At 46.2% G+C, this 21,162-nt stretch overlaps 1 long non-coding RNA gene across 2 annotated transcripts in view; it reads right to left on the bottom strand.

Moving 5' to 3' along the window:
* The window catches only part of LOC120932604, an 88,354-nt gene that overhangs the window by 32,185 nt on the left and 35,007 nt on the right, over window positions 1-21,162 (bottom strand). For both annotated transcript variants that reach the window (XR_005748019.1, XR_005748020.1), the window contains exon 2: window positions 18,222-18,316. This is a non-coding gene — a long non-coding RNA (uncharacterized LOC120932604). The remainder of the gene's footprint in view (window positions 1-18,221; window positions 18,317-21,162) is intronic.

Raw genomic sequence — 21,162 nt, 5'->3', positions numbered from 1 at the left:
CGCCGCGTGGGGTGAGTGACTAACGGGGTAGAGAGGAGGCGAAGAATCAGTTGCGTGACGAGCCGGCTCCATCGCGGCGCTCCAGCCAGGAAAGGATCGCCTGAGGTTCCTCAAAGAATTGGGCCTTACCATCGCACACAACCCGGAGCCGCGCGGGGAAGAGCATAGCATAAGGCAGGTGATGGACGCGTAGTAGCCTCTTAGCCTCCGTGAAGCGCGCCCTCCTCTTCTGGACCTCCGACGAGAAGTCCGGGTACACGGCAACCGTTACGTTGCCGATGGGGATATTACCTTTTTCGCGGGTGAGTCGGAGGACGGCGTCCCGGTCGCGGTAGTTAAGCATCTTGGCGATGAAGGTCCTCGGAGGGGCGCCCTCCGGAGGGGGCTTCGCAGCAAGGCGATGGGCGCGTTCAACAACGAAGGTGGTGGAGAAGGCCTCCCTGCCGAATGTTCTGATCAGAAGATTTTCCAGGTAAGTAGGGGGGTCTGCTCCTTCCGAACGCTCGGGAAGCCCCACAAAGCGCAAATTACATCTGCGAAGGCGATTCTCCATATCATCTTGTTTGGAGAGCACCGCTTGGAGCTGATGTTGTAGGCTCTCCACCGTGACCTGAAGCGGGTGCAGGCCATCCTCCACGTGGTCCAGCCTGCGCTCCGTCTCAGACACCCGGTCCCGCAACTTCTGCATATCATGCCGAATGTGCGAGATATCCACCTTGACCTCCTCGATCCGGGTTGTAAGGGACGTTTGGCAGGCAGCAATAGCCTCCAGAACCCGTGCAGTGTCATCCGATGGACGGTCCTCGCTCCCATGAGGTACGGCGGCGCCATCTTCCTCCACTTGGTCCCGCTCACCCTGCCGGCCTCTGTCGAGTTTTGCCAGGGTGCTGGACTTCTTGGGGGGCGACATGGTGTAGTCAAATAGTAGGGGCATATGTGGGTAGGTTTGTAGCCGTTTTCAGGGAAGATTCCCCCAGGATGGATGTAGATAGGATCAGCCACGAGCGGAGCTCTCACTCAACACGTCTTACTCCATGCAGCTCCAGACCACGCCCCCGCAAAAAATGCATTTAAATTGCATTCTTTATTGTGAAAATGACAGTTGCAGTTTGGGAGTTAACCACAGGGGGCGCTGAACGTGTTAGGCTTCACCTAGTGTGTGTTTACATCAGTAAGGGGGGTGTGGCTGTAGGTCTGATGTCATCGATTGTGTCTCCCCTATAAACGAATAGCCGCGCCGTCGTCCCGGATCGCTCCCTGAGGGAAGCCGCCCGCCGCACGCAGCGGGGGGGGGGGGGTCCCGATCGGACCCCCCACCCGCTAGAAGGCAAGGACGTATATATACGCCCATCTGCCTGTCCGTGCCATTTTGCGGACGTAAATAGTCGTGCGGCGGGCGTTAAGGGGTTAAAGTGTGGTGTATAATATTAATATGTAGAATGTAACCACTTAACCTCCTGGGCGGTGTTCCCGAGTCTGACTCGGGGTGAGATTTTTGGGCTAGGATCGGTAACCCCGAGTCAGACTCGGGCTCGCCTCGCTGGATGTACAGGGAGTTTTACTTACCTTGTCCCTGGATCCAGCGATGCCACCGCGCTGTGTGAGCGAGCAGGTCCTCGCTCGATTCACACAGTGCCTCCGTGTGACGCCGATCTCCGTTCCCTGCGACGTTACGACGCACGGGGACGGAGAACGGCGCCAAATTCAAAAAAGTAAACAAACACTATACATACAGTATACTGTAATCTTATAGATTACAGTACTGTATGTAAAAAAAAACACACCCCCCTTGTCCCTAGTGGTCTGTCCTGTGTCATGCATGTCATTTTATATAATAAAAACGTTTCTTTCTCCCTGCAAACTGTAGATTGTCCATAGCAACCAAAAGTGTCCCTTTATGTCAAAAATAGTTTTAGATCAGCTAAAAAACAGCGATAATAAATTATAATCACTTGCAGAATTGTGCGATAGCGATTTGTGGGGAAATTCGTCATAAAAAAAAAAAAATAATGACAGCAACAATTCTGCAACTGAGCAAATTTCAGTGATTTTGATTTGATTACATTATTGAATAATTTTTATTATAATTATATTATTATTTGTTATAATTATTTATAATTATTTATTATATTATAATTTATAATTTTGTTTTTAAAAAAATGTCATACCCGGGATGCCTACTAGACTCTTGTTTGGTCAGATTTAAGTGAGTTATTTCTAAAAATTACAGACCTACAATATAAAACGCCAAATTTCCTTGCAAATAATGGTACCGCTTTCAGCATGTTTTTTCTGAAAGAATCATACCGCCAGGGAGGTTAAGGGCCGAGCCTCTTTCTGAGATTTGGTGTTTGGTGTTTACAAGTTAAAAACATGTTTTTTTGCTAGAAAATTACTTAGAATCCGCAAACATTATATATATATTTTCTAACACCCTAGAGAATAAAATGGAGGTTGTTGCAATACTTTCTATCACACCGTATTTGCGCAGCGGTCTTACAAGCACAAGTTTTTGGGGAAAAATTTACTTTTTTGAATAAAAAAATAAGACAACAGTAAAGTTAGCCCAATTTTTTTTATATTGTGGAAGATAATGTTACACCGAGTAAATTGATACCCAACATGTCACGCTTCAAAGTTGTGCCCATTCATGGAATGGCGACAAACTTTTACACTTAAAAATCTCCATAGGCAACATTTAAAAAATTCTACAGGTTGCATGTTTTGAGTTATAGAGGAGGTCTAGGGCTTGAATTATTGCTCTCGCTCTAACGATCGCGGCAATACCTCACATTTGTGGTTTAAATACTGTTTTCATATGCAGTGGTTGTGCTCACTTCTGCACGCGAGCTCGGTGGGACCGGGCGCACTTAAATTTTTTTTATTATTATTATTTATTTTACCTTTTATATTTTTATTTTTACACTGCTCTTTAAAAAAAAAAGTGTGTCACTTATATTCCTATTACAAGAAATGTAAACATCCCTTGTAATAGAAAGCTGTATGTTTGCTTCACTGTATTTACAGATATGTAAATAAATAATGCATTCTGTATGCAGTCCAACTAATCCGCTGACCAATTAATCGAATATGAAAATAGTTGACAGCTATTTTAAAAATCGATTAGTTGTCAATTAATCGATAAGTTGTTTCGGCCCTACAGTGCAGAAGCAGCAATAAACTAATGAATCCATCTCTCTTTTCACTTTGCGCTCTACTCCTGTCAGCATTTCCCTTGTTAGCACATGTGCAATGCAGCACAGCTAATTGGCTACTAGTGCAGCTCCTCCCTCTCCCGGTCTGATTGAATCTGTACAGGAAATTACAATTTCCAGTTCAGGTACACTAGTCACATTTAAAAATGCATTTGTTTTTGATGAATACATAACTGTGCTCAATAGGTGTTGTTTTTTTAATATCCGCATGTGGTTCAGCTTAAAATTAGGGTTTTTAATAATAAAATGGGTAGCTCCGCTTGTTTGCCTCCTCCTCTTCCGCTGCCACATTTGGCATCTTTTGGAGGGGGTTGGGTACCTAGATTTGACAGGTACCCGCTCCCACTTCCAGCACAGTTCGCTGTGGCAAACTAAGCCAGAAGTTAGACCCCCCTCATTCCCCTGTAGCCTTCTGGGAGACTTCACAGGTCCCAGAAGACTGCGGCCCATTCACAAAGGGCATCGCGCTTCGTGCATGTGCAGTTGGAAACTAGCTGTGAAGTCACAAGGCTTCACTTCCGGTTTCCCTTAGTCAAGATTTAATAATTGGCTCGGGTGAGGACGCTGCTGGATGCCTGGAATATTGAAAATCAGCAGCTACAGTATTTGTACCCGCTGACTCTTATTTGTTTCCTGTAGGAGTCAAGTGAGTCACAATAATTGCATATAACATTTTGCATTTTCATATTTAGCCAGCAGGTGGAGCTCTAGCCTTTTCTTCACATGCTTGTCAGATGTAATTTCAGCAGTCGTTTCCCAATGCAGCACAATAGGGCTGGTGTGAATGAGCCCTAAGACATTTTTTTCTGTTTTTGTACCTACAGTATTGCAAATTTCTACTCACTTCATGTCTGGTTAAATCATTGTTTGTGGTACAAAAATTCAGAGTAAATCTTTCTAACTGAGCCAAGGATAGCGGTAAAAACCGGACAGGGTTCAAATTCTTCACCATTCTATCCTAAACTGGACAAAGTATTTAATACGAAACGTATGTCGGGCGGAGCGATGCGCTGACGTCACCTCAAGCTCCATTCCCCACACCCAGAAGGACGGGTTGTCTATCTTGTGTACCGGCCGGCACATTAGACTACAGGCTTGCCTTTTACTGCGAAATTGTAAGTGTAATACTGTGTTTTTTAACAATAAATTACCAAGGGTTTTACACCATATGGAGCGTTCTATTTTTTATGTACCATATATATCCACTGTGGATCTGACTGGTTTGGAGACGATTGTCGGGAGTCCATGACTGTCTTGCTGTTTTTCCTGGAGTTCAGCTGTAATCTTTTACACGTATTCTTTGATCCTCTGTCATGGGGGGTCATTGCTAGTTGGTAAGAGTTTATTTTTACTGGTTGTGCATTCAATACGTTGTCATTCTCACAAGTGGATTCAGCAGTTCACGTTCATATGGACTTTTTCCTTTGGACTTTTTCCTTTGTCATTTGCACTGGTGTTTTTGTTATTTGCATTAGTGTTTTAATTAAATTATTTATCATGTTTGTTAGGTTTTTTCCAGAAACCTTTGGACATTAACTTTTGATCACAACAATTTATATGTGGTTCTCAGAATTCATTTTATATTTATCAATTCAATTAATTTTTTATTTTTCATTATTTATTTATTTATATTTCCACTCTTACATTATATATATATACTGTATATATATATATATATATATATATATATATATATATATATATATATATATATATATATATATATATATATACAGATATAGATATATATAGATATAGATTCACTATATATTCTTATTCCTTTATTGGTTAGTTTGTTTGTATTTATGTTATACATAATAATTACAGCTTCCATACATTAGCTGGTTTTACATATTTCAGTCTTTTGTTTATTCATTCCTTAGCGCGGTTTCTTTTTCCAATTTCCATATCCTAAACTTTGCTTGACATAAATTTTTACTATTGTTTGTATGTGCCCCCTGTGCTTGTGCTCATGTGACACAAATGTTTTCATCTACTTTTCCTTGTCAGGTAGGTTTCCATCCATTGTTTATCACAGGAACCGCAGTTTATATACTGTATAACTTCAATAGCAGTGTAAAGATCATAGGTAACATAAAAATGTTCCTCTGTATTGTTAGTAATATGCTTTATAAATACTGTGCTCCCTGCTTAGAATGGCTGTACATGACTGGGGTTTACCTCACTTTAGCAACTTTCACTGGCCATACAGTGCATCCGCAAATTATTCGCAGAGCTTCACATTGTCCACATTTTGTTATATTACAGCCTTATTCCAAAATGGATTAAATAATTTTCCTCAAAATTCTTCAAATACCCCATAATGACAACATAAAAGAAGTTTGTTTGAAAACTTTGCAAATTTATAAAAAACAATCACATGTACATACTGTAAGTATTCACAGCCTTTGCCATGACACTCAGAATTGAGTTCAGGTGCCTTTTGTTTCCACTGATCATCCTTGAGATGTTTCTACAACTTGATTGGAGTCCACCCATGGTACATCCAGTTGATTAGACATGATTTGGAAAGGCACACACCTGTTTATATAAGGTCTCACAGTTAACAGTGCATGTCAGAGCACAAACCAAGCCATGAAGTCCAAGGGATTGTCTGCAGAACTCTGAGACAGGACTGTATCAAAGCACAGATCTAGAGTAGAGAAAAATTTCTGCTCCATTAAAGGTCCCAATGGGCACAGTAACCTCCATCACCCGTAAATGGAAGAAGTTTGGAACAACCAGGACTCTTTCTAGTGCGGGCTGCCCGGCCAAACTGAGCGATTGGGTGAGAAGCGCCTTAGTCAGGGAGGTGACCAAGAACATGATGGTCACTCTGACAGATCTACAGCATCGCTCTGTGGAGAAAGGAGGACCTTCCAGAAGAACAACCATCTCTGCAGCACTCCACCAATTAGGCCTGTATGGTAGAGTGGCCAGACGGAAGCCACTCCTAAATAAAAGGCACATGACAGCCCATCTGGAGTTTGCCAAAAGGCACCCGAAGGATTTTCAGACCATGAGAAACAAAATTCTCTGGTCTGATGAAAAAAAGGTTGAACACTTTGGCCTGGATGACAAGTGTCATGTCTTGAGGAAACCCGACACTACTCATCACCTGGCCAATACCATCCCTACAGTGAAGCATGGTGGTGGCTGAATCATGCTGTGGGGATGTTTTTCAGCTGTAGGAACTGGGAGACCAGTCAGGATCAAGTGAAAGATGAATGGAACAATGTACAGAGACATCCTTGATGAAAACCTGCTCAAGAGTGCTCTGGACCTCAGACTGGGGCGAAGATTCATCTTCCAACAGGGCAATGACCCTAAGCCTACAGTCAAGATAACAAACGAGGGGCTACAGGACAACTCTGTGAATGTCCTTGAGTGGCCCAGCCAGAGCCCAGACTTGAACCCATTTGAACATCTGTGTAGAGATCTGAAAATGGCTGTGCACCGACGCTCCCCATCCAACCCGATGGAGCTTGAGAGGTCCTGTAAAGAAGAATGCGATAAATTGCCCAAAAATAGGTGTGCCAAGCTTGTAGCATCATACTCAAAAATACTTGTGCCTGTAATTGGTGCCAAAGGTGCTTCAACAAAGTGTTGAGCAAAGGCTGTGAATACTTATGTACATGGCATTTTAGTTTTTTTTATAAATTTGCAAAGATTTCAAACAAACTTCTTTCACGTTGTCATTATGGGGTATTGTTTGTAGAATTTGGAGGAAAATAATGATCCATTTTGGAATAAGGCTGTAACATATTAAAATGTGGAAAAAGTGAAGCGCACTGTATGTTAGTAGAATTTTGTTTGAAACTTTTCACTTTCAGTCCCGGTTCACATTGGGGCATTGCGGGAAACCCTGGGATTCCTGTGCTTTTCCCGCATCACACCTGAAATGCACACTGGTTCACACTGACATCTGCAAACCGCTGAGGGTGCCAATGGAAAGTTAATGACACCCCCAAATTGGTTTGCAGATCGCAGTGCGAACTGTGAAATAGTACAGGAATGGAATTCGATTCCAGTGCAGACCAAAAAAAACATGCAGCATTAAGGAGATATTTACATTACATGCAGCCAGTGACATCACTGTTGCATATTCTCTGAAGGAACAGCCATCCATGCTGTTCCTTCCAAGCCCTGTGCCATGTATGGCGGCCCGAAGGCCCCATGCCACTAGGGGGCCCCATCAGGGTTGCCAGCCTCAGTAAAACCAGGGACCAGGGCCGGCGCTAGCAATAGGCGGGTCAGGCGGCTGCCTAGAGCGCCAGGGTAGGGGAGGCGGCAAAATCCGGATTCAGATTGTTAAAATAAAGGACCGGCATTTAAAAAAAAAAATGAAATACATGCTGTATGGCGCCAGCCGCCCGACTAGGGGGCGGTTGCGCCTGTGAATACATCCCGAACGGACCGCAGCCGCTCTATCCCCAGCCTGCAGACAGTGCTGCCCTAGTAGCGGCGGCAGTGAGAAGATGAGGGGAGAGAGCCGGAACGAGGAGCAGCCGGCCGGAAGTGCCACAAGATCGGTGGAGGCGGATGATGAGATGGAACAAGCATGTACTTTAACTACGGCGGGCTTGCCGCTCCCCCCTCCTCCCGGGCGCTCGGGGATCTGATGTACAAAGACAGGCAGGCCAGTGCCACTCTCCTGGAGTAAAGTAATCACCGCCGCTGACACAGGTACAATGAAAGCACAGGCAGCCTGCACCCAGTCACAATAAATAAAACATTGACTGGCTTTTAATAGTGCATTGCACTGTGTACAGAGGGGGAACTGAAATGTGTGTGGGGGACAGACATGCAGGGGGGTACTAATATGTGTGTGTGTGTGGGGGGGGGGGCAGATATGTGTGTGTGTGGGGGGGGGGGGAAGACGTGCAGGGGGTACTGATGTGTATATGTGTAGGGGGGGACAGACAGACGTGCAGGGGGTACTGATATGAGTGTGTGGGGAGGGGGACAGACAGATGTGCAAGGGGGTACTGGTATGTGTGTGTGGGGAGGGGGACAGACAGATGTGCAAGGGGGTACTGGTATGTGTGTGTGGGGAGGGGGACAGACAGATGTGCAAGGGGGTACTGGTATGTGTGTGTGGGGGACAGACAGATGTGCAGGGGAGTGCTGGTATGTGTGTGGGGGGGGCAGATGTGCAGGGGGTGACAGATATGTGTGTGGGGGGCAGATGTGCAGGGGGTGACAGATATGTGTGTGGGGGGGCAGATGTGCAGGGGGTGACATATGTGCGTGGGGGGCAGATGTGCAGGGGGTGACAGATATGTGTGTGGGGGGGGCAGATGTGCAGGGGGTGACATATGTGCGTGGGGGGCAGATGTGCAGGGGGTGACAGATATGTGTGTGGGGGGGGCAGATGTGCAGGGGGTGACAGATATGTGTGTGGGGGGGGGGGGGATGTGCAGGGGGTGACAGATATGTGCGTGGGGGGGTCAGATGTGCAGGGGGTGACAGATATGTGTGTGGGGGGGGCAGATGTGCAGGGGGTGACAGATATGTGTGTGGGGGGGGCAGATGTGCAGGGGGTGACATATGTGCGTGGGGGGCAGATGTGCAGGGGGTGACAGATATGTGTGTGGGGGGGGCAGATGTGCAGGGGGTGACAGATATGTGTGTGGGGGGGGGGGGGATGTGCAGGGGGTGACAGATATGTGCGTGGGGGGGGCAGATGTGCAGGGGGTGACAGATATGTGTGTGGGGGGGGCAGATGTGCAGGGGGTGACAGATATGTGTGTGGGGGGGGCAGACGTGCAGGGGGTACTGATATGTGTTTGTGGGGGGGGGGACAGATATATGTGTGGGGGGGGCAAACGTGCAAGGGGTACTGATATGTGTTTGTGGGGGGGACAGACTTGCAAGGGGGTACTGATATGTTTGTGGGGGGGAAAGACGTGCAAGGGGGTACTGATATATGTGTGTGCGTGTGTGTGCAGCAGCTGTGCATGGGGTACTGATATGTGAGGGGGGGGGACAGACAGATGTGCGAGGGAGTACTGGTATGTGTGGGGGGGCAGACGTGCAGGGGGGTACTGATATGTGTGTGGGGGGGGACAGACAGACGTGCAGGGGGGTACTGATGTGTGTGGGGGGGACAGACATGCAGGGGGTACTGATATGTGTGTGGGGGGGACAGACATACATGCAGGGGGGTACTGGTATGTGTGTGTGGGGGGGACAGATGTGCAAGGGGGTACTGATATGTGTGTGGGGGGACAGATGTGTGTGGGGGGGACAGACATGCAGGGGGGTACTGATATGTGTGTGGGGGGGACAGACATACATGCAGGGGGTTACTGGTATGTGTGTGGGGGGGGGACAGATGTGCAGGGGGGTACTGATATGTGTGTGGGGGGACAGATATGTGTGTGTGGGGGGCAGACATGCAGGGGGTACTGATATGTGTGTGTGTAAGGGGGACAGGTGCACAGGGGAACAGATATGTGTGTGTTGGGGGGGGGGCAGGTGTGCAGGGGGGTACAGAGGGGTAGCAGATGTGTGTGGGAGGCAGATGTACAGGGGCGTACAGAGGGGGAACAAATGTGTGTGTGTGTGGGGGGGAAACAGATGTGCAGGGTGGTACAGAGAGGAACTGATGTGTGTGTGTGTGGGGGGGTTGAGGGGAAACAGAGTTGCAGGGGGGGGGGGCGTGCAGAGTGGACCACGGCTGGCGTGAGGAAGTGAGCTAGTCCCATCCACCATTTGTCTTCGGGTCAGGTCCAGAGGCACAGGTGCAAGCCTGTGGACCACGGCTGAAGAAATAGGTGCCGCAAATTTTTTGGTGAGGGGCGGAGCCAACGTGTGTGTTTTGAGGGGGGGGGGGGGCGGCAAAATTAGGTTTCGCCTAGGGTGTCAAAAATCCTTGCACCAGCCCTGCCAGGGACAGTATGTAAAAATCCTTTTTTTTTTACATCTGTCCCTGAAATGTCCCTTACCGACATCCTTTTGGTCTAAAAATCCCAAGATTATAGGTGCCCCACCTCTTCAGTACCTTCTCAGTGTGTGTATGTATATTGTGTGTGTGTGTGTGTGTGTGTACTGTGTGTCTGTATGTGTATTCTGTGTGTATGCATACTGTGTATACACACAGTATACATACACAGTATACATACACACAGAATCCGGGATACACATACAGTATACACACACAATATACACACACAGTATATACATACTGTGGGCCAGATCCACAGCCAGCGCCGCAAATTAAGTTACTCAAAACTTATGTCATTTAAGTTACGGTGCCCTAAGTTGGTGTCGTAAGTGCCGTATCCACAGCGCATTTGCGCACAAAATTGCGCTTGCGTAACTTAAATCCCGAGGCGTAAGGCGGGGTTATTGCAAGTGGGAAGGAAGTGGGCGTGCTTCATTGTAATGAGCCGTGACCCCATGCAAATGAAGGGCCGGCTGACAGTAAAACAATGCATTCTGTGTGGCTTATTCTACAATGTTAGTATCTCTTCTGCAGGGTTCTGTACAGAGGCTTATGCCCCGTACACACGAGCGGTTTTCCAGTCAAAACAAAAAAAAAGGAATTGTTTTTTCCAACGGAATTCCGCACAAGCCTGCCTTGCATACACACTGTCACACAAAAGTTGACTGCCAAGAACGCGGTGACGTAAAAGACTACGACAAGCAGAGAAAATTACGTTTTATGCTTCTGAGCATGCGTCAATTTGTTTCCGAGCATGCGTCGTAATTTTGCGCGTCGGAATTTGGTCACACGATAGGAAATTCCGATCTGATTTTTTCCTGACGGGATAAAAAGAGAACCTGCTCTCTATCTTTTTCCAGCAGTTTTTCCATTGGAAAAAGTTTGATGGAGCATACACACGGTCGGGATTCCCGACCAAAAGCTCTTATCTGACTTTTTCCAACAGGAAAACCGATCGTGTGTATGGGGCATTATAGTATAGGTTGGCACTTCAGCCTTGCAGCACTGGTGTCTCTAATTTGAATCCTGTTCAGGACATTATTTGCACCGAGTTGGAAGGTTTGTGCTTGTGTGGGTTGCCTCCTACACTCCCTAGACATGCTTGTACATAAATAGTAATATCTTTACAAAAGTAAAGCAAACATTTATTTCCGGTGAATCACCAAGGTTGTGTACTTTGATAAGCTCTCTTATCTCTCTGCTTTATTGCAGAAATAAATTCTTTTACTTTTCTCTGTCTACTACATTTTATTAAATCTAACATCCAAGTCATGCCGCATACACACAATCAGTCCATCCGATGAGAACGGACCGATGGACCGTTTTCATCAGTTAACCGATGAAGCTGACTGATGGTCCATCGCGCCTACACACCATCGGTTAAAAAAACTATCGTGTCAGAACGCGGTGACGTAAAACACAACAACGTGCTGAAAAAACGAATTTCAATGCTTCCAAGCATGCGTCGACTTGATTCTGAGCATGCGTGGATTTTTAACCGATGGTCGTGCCTACTAAGATCGGTTTTGTCCTATCGGTTAGGAATCCATCGGTTAATTTTAAAACAAGTTGCCTTTTTTTTAACCGATGGTTAACTAACCGATGGCGCCCACACACGATCGGTTTTGACCGATGAAAACGATCCATCAGACCATTCTCATCGGTTTAACCGATCGTGTGTACGCGGCATAAGATTACATTAGTAACAATGGGAGTATACATATCTTATTCCTGAATAACCTCTGTGGAAGGTGACAATCACTGTCGCAATCCTCTGGGTCCTGTGCTAAGCATATATATATAAATATACATATATATATATATATATTATACAGCAGTTAAAAAGTATTGAACACGTCACCATTTTTCTAGGTAAGTACAGTATATTTCGAAATGTGCTATTACATGGAATTTTCACCACATGTCGATAACAACCCATGCAATCCATATATACAAAGAAACCAAAACAAATAATTTCAGAAATTATGTTGGGTGTAATAAAATGTAATGACACAGGTAAAAAGTATTGAACACATGAATAGAGGGAGGTTCCATGGGCCTCTTCTATGAACTTTGATAGTTCTTTCCATAGATTTTCTATTGGTGATTGGCTGGGCCCTACTAGGAGCTTTATTTATTTTTTCTTTGAAACCAATTGAGAGTTTCCTTGGCTTTCTGTTTGGGATCATTGTCTTGCTAAAATGTCCACCCTCGTTTCATCTTCATCATCCTGGTAGATGGCAGCAGATTTTTATATCACAAATGTCTTGGTACATTTTTACATTCATCCTTCCGTCAACGACGTGAAGTTTGCCAGTACCATATGCTGAAAAACATCCCCACACCATGGTGTTCCCACCTCCAAACTTCACTGTATGGGGGGTGTTTTTAGGGTGATGTGTAGTGCCATTTGACCTCCAAACATGGTGTGCATTATGGAGTTCAATTTGGGTCTCTTCTGACCAGACTATATTCTCCCAGTATTTCACAGGCTTGTCTCAATGTTGTGCAGCAAACTTTAAATGAGCTTTAAAATGCTTTTCTTCAGCAATGGCGTCTTGTGTGGTGAGCGTGCATATAGGCCATGGCGGTTTAATGAATTACTTATTGTTTTCTTCGAAACAATTGTACCTGCTAATTCCAGGTCTTTTTAAAGTGGTCCTTGGCTCTTGGACAACTGTTCTGATAATTATTTTCACTCCTCTGTCATAAATCTTGCGAGGAGCACCTGGTCATGGACGGTTTAGTGAAAGTTTGGTGAAATTATGATTTTTCCACTTCCGGATTATGGCCCCAAAAGTGTTCACTGGAACATTGAGAAGTTTAGAAAACCTTCTGTAACCAATGCCATTATTATGTTTTGCAACTATAATGCCGTGTATACACAACCGTTTTTCATGTCATGGGAAAAAACAACGTTTTTTCCCGACGTGATTCCTCTCAAGCCTGCCTTGCATACACACGATTGTGAAAAAAAAATGCTCGAACAAAGCGCGGTGACGTACAACACGTACGACGGCACTATAAAGGGGAAGTTCCATTCGAATGGCACCACCCTTTGGGCTGATTATGCTAATTTACCATCTTATAACTTGCTTCTGAGCGTTTGCGTTTTTTCCCTGTCGTTAAAGCGTACAGATGAAAATTTTTCACGCTGAGAAAAACGACGACATGAAAAACGACGAGAAAAAAATAGAGCATGTTCTAAATTTTTAATGCCCATTTTTCTCGACGAGAAAAATGCTCTGGAGCCTACACACGACCGTTTTTACCGACCAATTAAAAAAATTGCATTTTTCTCATCATGAAAAATGCATCAGGTTGTGAATGTCTTGAGAGAGCTCTTTGCTTTTACCCATCATGAGATGTTTCTTGTGTGACATCTTGGTAATGAGACACCTTTTTATAGGTCATCAGTAGGGATGAGCCAAACACCCCCCAGTTCGATTCGCAGCAAAACATGCGAAGAGGCAAAAAATTTGTTCAAACACACGAACACCATTAAAGTCTATGGGACACGAACATGAAAAATCAAAAGTGCTAATTTTAAAGGTTAATATGCAAGTTATTGGCATAATGGATGACATGTCACTCCTTTATGAGGATTCCAATAAACAGTTATCTGCCGAGAACACCATTAGGAGTCTTAAACAGTCTTAAACAGGGTAAGAGACCTGTGGAAGATTATATCTCAGAGTTTAAATGTTGTTGTCGTGACTCGCTATGGAATGATATCTCACTCAGGAACCAATTCCACCTAGGTTTATCCGAAGCCTTGAAAGACGAACTTGCTCGTCTAGACTTACCTACGACCCTAGATGACCTTATGCAGCTGTCAGTATCCATTGACCGATGGCTACGGGAAAGAAGAACAGAACGTTCCAATAAGTACACTCCACCACCTCCTAGGAGAGCAAGGTCTCCCCCTAAGGATACTCCCATGGATCTGAGTTCTGTCAGGGGACCCTTGTCCAAAATAGAAAGGCAAAGAAGGAGGGTTCAAAATGTATGTATGTATTGTGCCAGTTCTGACCACAACCTCTCCAATTGCCCACTCCTCAGAAAGAAAACTGAAGTGGGACCACGAGAGAATCACCATTGAGGCCATGAATGACACTGGGGCTTGTGGCAACTTCATAGATTCTGGTGATTGGCGTCCAGCAGGAGTCACCATGAAGATGATTATGACATATTTGGATAGTATACTGGGACAAAAATGCCAAGGAGAAAATTGAGGATGGGTTACAGAGACACTGCTGCATCTGTACCATGTATAGAACCGGTTGTATCTGAACCTGTATCCGGACCAGGACCTTTACCTGAACCTGTATCTGGCGGAGTTTCGTCTCTACTATCTGAACCTGTATCTGAATCCTGAATCCTGTATCTGAACCTGTACCCGGATCTGAACCTGTACCCGGATCTGAACCTGTACCCGTACCCGGAATCCTTTGTCCTAGTTCGACGTTCCAGCTCTAGTGTTTCCAGAGTCTTTGGCCGTTTGGTGGTTGGAGCTCCGGTGGCGCTCCCTAGAGGGGGGGGCTATGTAACGTCTCACGAACAATTTTGCACTACATACAATTGTGCTTCTTTCCCAGTTAACTCTCATCCATTACTTCCTTCCCAAACCTTCTTCCTGAAGAGTCTCTCACTTGAAGTTCAACTATAGTTCTTTCTAATTATCCTGTGACTTCCTGTTAAGCTGCTGGGCGGCCTATTTAAGCTCCTAGCACTAACCAGGAAGTGTTCCTTTATTTTGGCTGACACAACGCCTCTATCGGTTGGGTATCCAGACGCACCTGCTTTGAACTTCAGCTTCCTGACCTGGACCAGGAGTCTCCACTGCCTGCTTCACCAGCCTTACCCGTCTGGACCCTTGGAGCCTGACCTTATGCCTACATCATTCACTTCAGTATCGCAAGTACCCTGATGTTGTTATGCATTGCTATCCTGTGAACTGCCCTGCCTGCTAATTATGTATACTAACTATACCAGGAATTGCTGCAGCCATAGTCTCTCTATGTTTGGTACTTCTAATAAGGATCCTGCCATGATTTCTACATTCTAAGTCACCTAGTATAAACGGAAGTCTTTCATGCCTATGTACCTCCTTCTCAAATGTTATTTTGTGCACATATACTACCTATTACTTTGAGGACTTTGCCGTTAAGGTTATTTACATACCACGCATGCTCGGCTACTTTTGCATTTAACTAGTATCAGTTCTACCTGGACTTTATACTTATTTGTTTGAGTTTTCACTGGCGCCTATGAAGGAATATGCGCCATGTTTCTTGACTGAGACTGTGATGGTAGGATTCCAAACTCTCTGCACACAAGAGAGTGAAACCTGGGTCCAAAACTGAGTAGTCTCCGCAGTTGAGATCCTAACTCTCAAATAATATCCGGCGTAGTGTTACAAGCAGCTAACTGAAGCCGCCCAGACCGTGGAAGGGACACTTCGTTCGTAGCATTGATAAGGAACTATTCATTAATGTCCTCCTCTAATAAGGTACAACGTATCGGGTCGCTTAAAAGTGACTCTCTCAGATGCCAGCGAGATCCCCTGATGAAGTCACGTGATGTGACGAACACGCGTCGGGACTCAGAGCATTAACCGGGAGCAGTACCGAACGTACGGTGCTCGTGGATACACGATCGCCACCTCACTGCTCCATGTGAGTTTTTTATTTACTGTTTTTAGTTATTAAAGTTGCTGTGCAGTTTTATGCAATGTGCATCTTCTCCTTCCTCCTTCCCCTGCCTCCTTCACCCTGACACGAGCGGACGGCTTCACACAAGCTAAAGAGGCAAAAGTGTTGGCAGTGAGAAGTACTAGGAGACGAGTTCGGCACTCGTGGAGATGTGCATTTTTTCCCTACACTATGTGTAAGTTGTGTAAGTGGATACTTAATCTGCCACCTTGCAAACTGCACCCCTCTCCCTACAGTTGTATGAGTGTTAGGAGGATAAGGCTACAACTTTTTTTATTATTCTTTTTCTTATGTATGACCAACTATTGAGAACTGGCAGCAAGATACCCACCCAATAGGAAAACTGGTAATGTGTTTGACCCTATATGTCAGCTGGAAGGAAAGCTGCACGAGTCACTGAGGTGTGGGCTGCATGCGTTTTCTTGGATCTGTCTGGACTGTACATCCCTTGTAGAATCTGGAATTTTTTCCACTTTAACCATTTTCTCACTGCTGCATCAGTTCTAGTGTGGAACTGTGGTCCTTTTCTTTTGTTTTGCACTTACCTAGGATTTTACGTTCAAGCTTCTGCTTTGATTTTCACATACACTTTTTTTGTTCTTCACTGAAAGACTCTACTGTGCTATATTTTACAGTCCAGTTAGGACTGTACCTATTTAAAACTATTTAAAACCGTTTAAGGTTGTTTAATTTGTGTCTGCATCACCTGTCACTCCCCAGGCCCTATCAGCCCGCTCACTCACCATCCCCTCATCCACTCATCTGGTCAAGCCATATCACAGCGCAGACAATTACCACTTGTTACATACACCTTTTTTGTCTTTAAAGGACAGATTCCCCATTTGTTTGCTGCAGTGTTCACCATTATTGCACTCATCCCTTTGGCCCACCTCCCCCCCTTTTCTCACCTCCCTTTCCCCTTATCCTACACAGCGCAGGAGCTTCAACTATTTTAATTATGTATACTAACTATACCAGGAATTGCTGCAGCCATAGTCTCTCTATGTTTGGTACTTCTAATAAGGATCCTGCCATGATTTCTACATTCTAAGTCACCTAGTATAAACGGAAGTCTTTCATGCCTATGTACCTCCTTCTCAAATGTTATTTTGTGCACATATACTACCTATTACTTTGAGGACTTTGCCGTTAAGGTTATTTACATACCACGCATGCTCGGCTACTTTTGCATTTAACTAGTATCAGTTCTACCTGGACTTTATACTTATTTGTTTGAGTTTTCACTGGCGCCTATGAAGGAATATGCGCCATGTTTCTTGACTGAGACTGTGATGGTAGGATTTCAAACTCTCTGCACACAAGAGAGTGAAACCTGGGTCCAAAACTGAGTAGTCTCCGCAGTTGAGATCCTAACTCTCAAATAATATCCCGCGTAACGTTACAAGCAGCTAACTGAAGCCGCCCAGACCGTGGAAGGGACACTTCGTTCGTAGCATTGATAAGGAAGTATTCATTAATGTCCTCCTCTAATAAGGTACAACGTATCGGGTCGCTTAAAAGTGACTCTCTCAGATGCCAGCGAGGCGGATTTCTAGATCCCGTTGGCCTCCGAGTAAGCAGAGTGACCATAGAGTGGTCTGAAAGGGGGGAATCTACAATCCTGGAGTTACACAGTAAAGGAAGTGTCGTGGCGTGGGAGAATATGTGGTCAATCCTGGCATAGGAGTTGTGGGGGGCAGAAAAGTGGGTGTAATCTTTTGTGCGTGGGTTTGCTTCCCGCCAAATGTCTATTAACCCTACAGAATGAAGGAGGTTGGCTATTTTAGAGCTCTGTTTGGAAGGGCGTTTAGGTTTAGATGTGCCGTCCGCCGACTTATCAAGTGAGAAGTCAAACGCTGTGTTAGAGTCTCCCCCCACGAAGACAGAGCCCCTAAAGTGAGGTTTCAGTTTGCGTAACAATGATTCAAAGAAGAGTCTTTGACCCTTAGGAGTGTAGTAGGAGACAAAAGTGTATAGTTCCCCGTCTATGTGGCCCGAGACCAGGACATAGCGACCCTGAGGGTCAACTATCGATTCCACCAGGGAGAGGTTAATGTGTTTAGCAAAACAAATGGCCACCCCCTTAGTTTTGTTATCTGCCGATGACAGAAAAAATTGTGGATAACGGTATTGGAGGAACGTGTAGGAGGATGGGAAATGTGTCTCCTGAAGCAGAAGGACGTCCGCGTGCATAGAGTGGTATAGTTGGAGAAGCTTCCTGCGTTTAATGGGAGAATTTAGGCCCTGAGTGTTATGGGAGATGATCTTGAGGGTTGGTGGGGGAGAATGTGTGTCAGCCATGGATCAGAGGTGTGGGAGCTATACTAGACAAATGTAACCTACCTTTGTCCCGTAGAGAGTATTCCCTGCGTAGTTCGGGCACCCGGAGCGGTGTGAACCCGGGATCTGGGATGAAGGACTGGAACCCATTGTGGAACCTAGGAGCACTCCAAGGGAAATGAGGCGAAATCAGAAGCAAAAGAGATGAAAAAGAGAAAGAAGAAAAAAGAGATAACAAAATTAATACATAGCTGCTGCAAAGCAAATAAGAGCTTATAATTAGAAAACATTGCATAAACTGAATCCGGGGGTCCCCCGACCCCTCCCCACCCCGGGGTGAATTGGGCGAGTCTGCCCCCACCTCACAAACGTTAGGGAACCGGTAAGTCCCTAAAACCGGGAGACCGGAAACAGATATGGCTTCACCACTGGTGACCCTGATCCAATGGAGGTGCACTGAGTCCACCACAGCCTCATCACCACTAAACTATAACTTAGGGCTAACCGGGAGCCTATGATTCCCAAAAACTGAACGCCCCTACCGTGTAGGCAAAAATCCCCAAAGGGAAACTAAAAACCAAAAAGGAGAGGGGAGATAGGAAAAAAAAAACTGACCAACCAGGAACCCCAGGGGAGACCCAACCCCCCCCCCCTCCCCAAAATCCAGGGAGCCAGTGGGACGGGCAAATCCCACCCAGGGAAACAAGTACTTTTAACCATGAAAGAGCCAATAATGGCCCCCCTATCAGGAAATCTGCGACCATTCCGATACTTTCACCTAGCCTCCTAGGAAAGGCTGAGTTGCATATGAACAAACATAAACCAGAAACGGTGTTGAAAAATACGGATCCCCCAGGAGCACCGGGGCTCCCGAAACCCCCCCCCCCATGAGTCCCAGTCAATAGCCCCAGTCCCAAGGAAAAAAAGGCACAACAAAGTCCTGAAAGGCCTCATAAAGGCGAACAGACCATGCGATAGGCAAACAGTTCCCACAAGGGCAAACGCAGGGACAGAGGGGGAAACAGGGGCCCCCCATCCCATTTAGGGAAGGGTAGACCTTCCAAGGTCAGGATCCTGGCAGGACAGGAAAGACTTCAGAGATCGATTCTCAGGTTAGAGAGTTCTCTTTGGAACGCTTGTGGTTCTGTGTCAGCCAGGTTTGCTGCAGTGGGCTTGCTGGGGGAGGCCTCTTCGTGGAGTCCCCCTGCTGGTCTGTGAAGTTGGAGGTTCTAGGACGATCAGTCCTAGTTGAATCAGCAGACGTTCCCCCTCTGGGAGGGATGAAAAACCAAAGTTTTTGTTTCTGTAGGAAAAATTCACACGGAGCGGAAAGGACCAGCTATAAGTAATTTCCTTTGCCATAAGGACCTGCAGCAGCGGCTTGAGAGCGCGCCTCTTCTGCACTGTGTAAGAAAACAGGTCAGCAAAGATTTGAATACTGTGGCCGTTTAAAGTGAGATTGTCCGATCGCCTAGCCCTTCTCATAACCTCCTCTTTGACAGCATAATAGTGCGGTTTCACAATGATATCCCTGGGCAGTCCATTCGATCAGGGGGATTGCAAGGCTCTGTGTGCTCTGTCTAGCTTGAGACGGTGCTCAGCAATATCCGTAATGAGGCTTTTAATTAGGGATTTCACCGCCACTTGTACCTCCTTGTCCGATTCCGGGAGCCCCCGTACCCTAAAGTTATAGCGTCTCGATCGGTTCTCGAGGTCGTCGATCTTAGCAAATGCCGTCTCCAATTGATCCTGAACCTCTTGTAACCTGGTGGAATTCTGATTAATCCGCGCCACTGTCTGATCAGCCTTCTGTTCAATAGTGTCCATCCTCAACCCCAACTGCAGCAAGTCCGCATGGATGAATGATGTAATTTGCGCTGCATTTAATGCCAGGCTTTTGGATAGCATTTGGGAGAAAGCTGTTGAGGGAAAGTCAGTGGGGACAGGGGCCTCCTCTTGTACTGCACACACAGACAACAGCATATCTCTGTGAGGATCTGTCATGGGGGTAGTGGGGAATCCAGCTCCCATCCTGTCCAGCAGGGACTCAGTGGAGGAGGGAGAAGCTGCAGCAGCCAAGGGGGGAAAGTCATTACCTGGAGACTGCGGGGGGAGCAGGTCCTGATCAGCAATGGAGTCCCCAGGCTGAAGCGCTGCAAGCAGGCCTCGTGGAGCCGCCATGTTGGCATAGCAGAGGGGGCCGGAAGTCGCCGCCATCTGCGCAGATAAGTCCCTCCTGGTCGGCGGTAGTGACATCCGCGGGGACCGGGGAGGTTCCCTTACACGATGGCTCCGGTTAGGAAGTTGTGCGGGCGTTCAGTCGGCTCCGGTGAGAGAAGTTAGGCCGTGGTGGAGCGGAGCCTTAGATGCCGGCGGCCATCTTGGAAGCTGCCGCGCATGCACCTGCTCAGTCCCTAATTTCTTGTTTGGACCATGGGATTAATGTTATCAGCCCTGCCAAATTTTTTCCTGCCTTTTAAACCCACCTCCACTCCCATCGCCACAAAATATAGACAAATCATTCTGCAGTCCCAAGATAAGTACTGGGAAGGCTAATTAGACTCCTTGAGATAACACAAGAAGTGTGCACAGGATACAGGACAGCTCTGAATTTCTGGCAAGATAAACAAGTATTTTTTTTAGATTTGTTAAAGAGATGTGACAAAACACTTTTAGACCCCTTTCACACTGAGTAATTTTTAGGGGCTTTTGGGCTAAAAATAGTGCCTGTAAAGCGCCTGAAAAACGTCTCCCCTGCAGTCTCAGTGTAATGCGCTGGCAGGATGCTAAAAAAAAACTCCTGCAAGCAGCATCTTTGCGGTGAAGGAGCGGTAAATGGGCAGCGCGGTAAATGGGCAGCGGCGCTTTGCGGGTGGCTTTAACCCTTTTTTGGCCACTAGCGGGGGTTAAAGCAGTGGCCGAATACCTCTGCAAAAACAAAAGTAAAGCGCAGCTAAAAATGGCGACGCTTTACCGCCGGCCACGCCGCAGTGTGAAAGCGGCC

The sequence above is a fragment of the Rana temporaria genome, chromosome 3 (genome assembly GCF_905171775.1).
Source record: "Rana temporaria chromosome 3, aRanTem1.1, whole genome shotgun sequence".
Lineage (NCBI taxonomy): Eukaryota > Metazoa > Chordata > Amphibia > Anura > Ranidae > Rana > Rana temporaria.
Note: the sequence above shows the minus strand (reverse complement) of the source record. Positions and strands in the feature narration are given on the sequence as shown.